Below are 5,428 nucleotides of genomic sequence, written 5' to 3' on the forward strand. Positions count from 1 at the left end.
GGTTGAAAAATGATTTCATTCCGTCCTTTGTTAATTCTTGAAGCAACATTGAAAGTTTGTTTCTCAATTGTCTACTTCTCCTCTTTATGAGTGATTATTTCTTCTTAAAATTTCAGAATTTTCATTTTCAATGTTATAGTCTTTACCGATGAATTTTTATTTTTAATGTTAGTGGGGATAGCTTAGTTTGGAGAGCGTCACTGAAGATCTGAAAGTCACGTGTTTGATCCACGTTCACCCCACCTAATTCAAATCGATTAACTTGCATAACCTAAATATTCAATCTAAAATGAGTGATTATTTCTTTTTAAAATTACTCCACTATTTAATCTAAATTTAGTGATTCTCTCTTTTTAAAATTTCAAAATTTTCATTTTGAATGTTATAGGGGATAACTTAGTTGGGAGTTTGTAATATTGAAGATTTGAAGGTCACGTGTTGGTTCGACCTTCACCACACCTGATTCAAGTAGTATAACTTATTATCTTATCTAAATTTAGAGATGATTTCTTTTTAAAATTTCAATGAATTAGCGTAAATAATTTTATTGATGAATTTTCATTTTAATGTTAGCGTGGATAGCTGAATTAGGAGTGAGAGTGGGTCTGTAGATGTAAAGATAGGGTGGATTCCTAATTCTTTATTTGACTATAAATGCTCTATAAGAATTCTTTATTTGATTATAAATACTCCATAAGACATTTAGTAAAATGACTCATTTTATTGCCTGGAACAAAAAAATTGATGTTCCTTTAGAATTGTCAATACATTCTACTTTCAATGTTGCTAAATTGAGTCCTTTTGATGTAGGTGATGATTTTTCTGATTCGAGGACGAATCCTGAAAAGGGGGATGATGATAAGAATCATGGTGTACATTCTACTTTCAATGTTGCTGAGTTGAGTCCTTCTGATGTAGGTGATGATTTTTCTGATTCGAGGACGAATCCTTTTGAAGAGGGGGATGATGATAAGAATCACGGTGTTCCAACTGGACCTATTACACAACCCAAGGCCAAGAAGATTCAACAAACATTCATACTTCATCTACAAAATTGGATAGGCTAGGTTCAACCATCAATTCATGTGTAACAAGCTGATTCGTTTGAGTCAAGACCATTTGGAGATTCAAAAGTAAATATTTGCACAGTTGAAGTAGTGGATGAAGTTGCAACCATCCTTTCATGAGTGGTTAGAAAACTTTATTTATTATTTTAATTTCATAAAGTTTGTAATGCTCAAATTGACTTCGTCTTGTGTGGAGATTTAAAGGGATCGAGATTAAATCACCACCACTAACTTCTTTTCTTGGAAGACTATAAATACCCACAAATTATTATGTAAAAGAATAGTTGTGATCAATGAAATTGATATCTCAAGTTGAGACGATCCCCCTTATAGAAATCTGAGCATATCTTTGTCATTTCTAAGTTTCATGCAATTCTTGTTGCAGATTGCATCTGAGTAATTCAATCAAGCCTTGATCAAGTTCGATTGTGAAGTGACTCAGTTTAGAAAAAGGTTCCAAATCTTGTTTCTCAATCTTGGATCTCATCATCTAATTCTAGTTTTATCTCTTGGTTGATCCAAATTTTGTATAAGAAGGTGTTAATTTCTTTAATAAAAGGGTTCTTACTTCTACAAAAGCTTGGCTCGTTGGGCTGAAGATTACGGTTGGGCTATCATCCTTCAACGAGATCTTCTATCCCCATGACTTGCTCTGATGCAATCGTTCTTCTAATGCCGATGACACGTCCAGTTGTCGAGATTTGTAATGTGAGTTTGTAACCCATCCATTGAGGTTCTTGGAATGATTCTATAGCTTATCATTACCATGTTGGGAGTTGGATCATGGGTCTTTGACGAAGGAATCCTTGATTTACCGCCCTTTGAGTTGAAGGAAGTGTCATAAGGCTAATTTTTTTTCAATTTTATCGATGTTTTTTAGTGAATTTATTTGATTTTATTTCAATTTTGTCAAACTCACTCACGTGCTCATCTCAATCATTTCAGCCTTGTTGGCGTTCAATAAGAGAGACCTTGGAAATAACCTGTAACTATTCAACTAGATTATCACATTAACAATTTGAATCAAATAAAGTGACATTAACCATTTGAATCACCTCAACCCCACTCGTTGAACTTGACCAAATGTCTATAACATAACACTAACAAAGGTACAAAGTAACACTAACAAAGGTACAAAGTTCATAAAAGTCTTTTTAATCTAAAATACCATTGAACTTGACCATTATAGTGCCTCTCAAACGTAGGTAAAGTTTAAATTCGGGTCTCCTTGTCAAACTCACTCGAGTGCTCATATCAACCATGATGGCGTTCAATAAGAAAGACCTCGAAATAAGCCAGATTATCGCATTAACCATTTAAATCACCTCAACCCCACTTGTTGAAATTGAAACAAATATCTATAACATAACACTAACATAGGTACGATGTTCATAAAAGTCTTTTTAATCTAAGATACTATTGAACTTGACCATTAAAGTGCCCCTCAAAATGAGGTAAAGTTTAAATATAATTGGTGACAAAAAAAATGAAACTATAAAATAAAAAGAAATAAGAAAATAATATTCAATTTCAGAGAATCAAACCAGAATCTCTAAGGTGAAAGCCAAATATCAAAACCGTTGGACAACAATGAATTTTTGGTGTAGTTGTCCTAAAGTCTTTTGTCTAATCGCTGAAGAGTTTTACTATGATGTTTTGGGTAATGTCTAACTCTTCGACACATCCTTTCATGTGTGTGATAGAGTTCTCAGAGTTACCGCGACGTTTCAAGCTGTTCGATCGTGTGGCTTTTTCTTCAAAAGGGTCAACATCAAACGTCAGGTCTTTGATTGGCAACCCATCTAGAGGAGCGTCGATTGCATCGATTCCATCAACAGTCTTCCTATGAGTTTATGGTGCATGACCCATTTTTTATACCATTCACCTTCGAGCGCCACCATAGTTTTGCATCATCCATGAGAGCGCCACCATAGTTTTGCATCGTCCATGAGATGCATTGCGACCAACGTAACTCTTAGGTCCTATGAGCAAGTTCCAGTAACCTTCAAGTATTGTTCTACATAAAAAATAAAGCTTTTTCATTACTTAGCATCCCGGTTTCCATTTAGGGGGTTGTGTTCTTGGATTTTAAGTTTGTTAAGCCCACATGAACTTGGCTTGAGGTGTGGTTCTCTACAGCCCAACTTGTCAAACTCACTCGGGTGCTCATCTCAACCATGATGTCGTTCAACAAGAGAGACCTCGAAAACAATTGGATTATCGCATTAACCATTTGAATCACCTGCTCATCTCAACCATGACGTCGTTCAACAAGAGAGACCTCGAAAACGACTGGATTATCGCATTAACCATTTGAATCACCTGCTCATCTCAACCATGACATCGTTCAACAAGAGAGGCCTCCAAAACGACTGGATTATCGCATTAACCATTTGAATCACCTGCTCATCTCAACCATGACGTTGTTCAACAAGAGAGACCTCGAAAATGACTTAATTATCGTATTAACCATTTCAAATTGAACAAAGTATCTATAACATAACTCTAACAAAGGTCGGAAGTTCATAAAAGTCTTTTTAATCCAAGATAGAAATTGTAAAATAAAATCAAATAAGAAAATAATATTCCATTGTCAGGAATGGAACCCAAGTCTCCTAGGCGAAAGCCAGGTATCCTGACCACTGGACGACAATGGATTTTTAATGTGGATGTGCTGAAGTCTTTTGTCAGATCGCTGAAGAGTTTTAGCATGATCTTTTGCTTAATGTCTAACTCTTCGACAAGTCCTTCCCTATGTGTGTTAGAGTTCTCAGAGTTACCACGACGCTTCGAGCTGTTCGATTGTGTGGCTCTTTCTTCAAAAGAGTCAATATCAAATGTTAGGTCTTTGATTGGCAACCCATCCAGGGGAGCGTCGATTGCATCGATTCCATCAACGATCTTCCCATGAGTTTATGGTGCATGACCCATTTTTTATACCATTCACCTTCGAGCACTACCCTAGTTTTGCATCGTCCATGAGATGCATTGCGGCTAACGTAACTCTCAGGTTGTATGAGAAAGTTCCTGTAGCCCTCAACTCTCAGGTCGTATGATAGAGTTCTTAGAGCTACCGTGACATTTCGAGGTGTTCGATCGTGTGGCTTTTTCTTCTAAAGAGTCAACATCAAACGTTAGGTCTTTAATTGGCAACCCATCAAGGGGAGCGTCGATTGCATCGATTCCATCAACGATCTTCCCATGAGTTTATGGTGCATGACCCATTTTTTATATCATCCACCTTTGAGCGCCACTGTCCATGAGATGCATTGTGGCCAACGTAACTCTTAGGTCCTATGAGCAAGTTCCTGTAACCTTCAAGTATTGTTCTACGTCAAAAATAAAGTTTTTTAATTTCTTGCATCCCGGTTCCCATTTAAGGGTTTGTGTTTTTGGATTTTCAGTTTGTTAAGCCCAACATGAGCTTGGCTTAGGGTGTGGTTCTCTACGACCCTCCTTGTCAAACTCACTCTGGTGCTCATCTTAGTCATCTCAGCCATGATGGCGTTCAACAAAAGAGACCTTGAAAATGATCGGATTATCACATTAACCATTTGAATGACCTCAACGTCACTTGTTGAAATGAACCAAATATCTATGACATAACACTATTAAAGGTTCAAAGTTAATAAAAGTCTTTTTAATCTAGGATACTATTGAACTTGATCATTATAGTGCCTCTCAAACCAAGTTCATAAAAGTCTTTTGAATTTAAGATACTATTAAACTCATCCATTAAAGTGCTTCTCAAACCTAGGTAAAGTTTAAATATAATTGGTGACAAAAGATGAAACTATAAAATAAAAGAAATAAGAAAATAAAATTTCATTGTCGAGAATCAAACTCGGGTCTCCCCGATGAAAGCCAGATCTTCTGTGTAATGTCTAACTCTTCGTCACGTTTTTTTATGTGTGTGATAGAGTTTTTAGAGCTACCGCCACGTTTTTTGTTGTTCGATCCTGTGGCTCTTTCTTCAAAAGAGTCAACATCAAACATTAGGTCTTTGATTGGAAACCCATCCAGAGGAGTGTCGATTGCTTCAATTCCATCAATGGTCTTCCCATGATTTTTTGGTGCATGACCAGTTTTTTATACAATTAACCTTCAAGCGTCACCATAGTTTTGCATCATCCATGAGATGCATTGTGGGCCAACGTAACTCTCAGGTCCTCTGAGCAAGTTCCTATAGTCTTGAACTATAATATCAAAACATATTAACGTATTTGATATGTTAAATATTAAAATAATTGATGTGTATCATAAACATTAAATAAAAAAAAATATATTTGAAATTTGAATGAGATTCAAATTAATAAAACATATATTATGATATTCTACGACATTTTAATATTATTTAAATA

This window comes from Cucurbita moschata, unplaced genomic scaffold (assembly GCF_002738365.1).
Source record: "Cucurbita moschata cultivar Rifu unplaced genomic scaffold, Cmos_1.0 Cmo_Scf00215, whole genome shotgun sequence".
Classification (NCBI taxonomy): domain Eukaryota; kingdom Viridiplantae; phylum Streptophyta; class Magnoliopsida; order Cucurbitales; family Cucurbitaceae; genus Cucurbita; species Cucurbita moschata.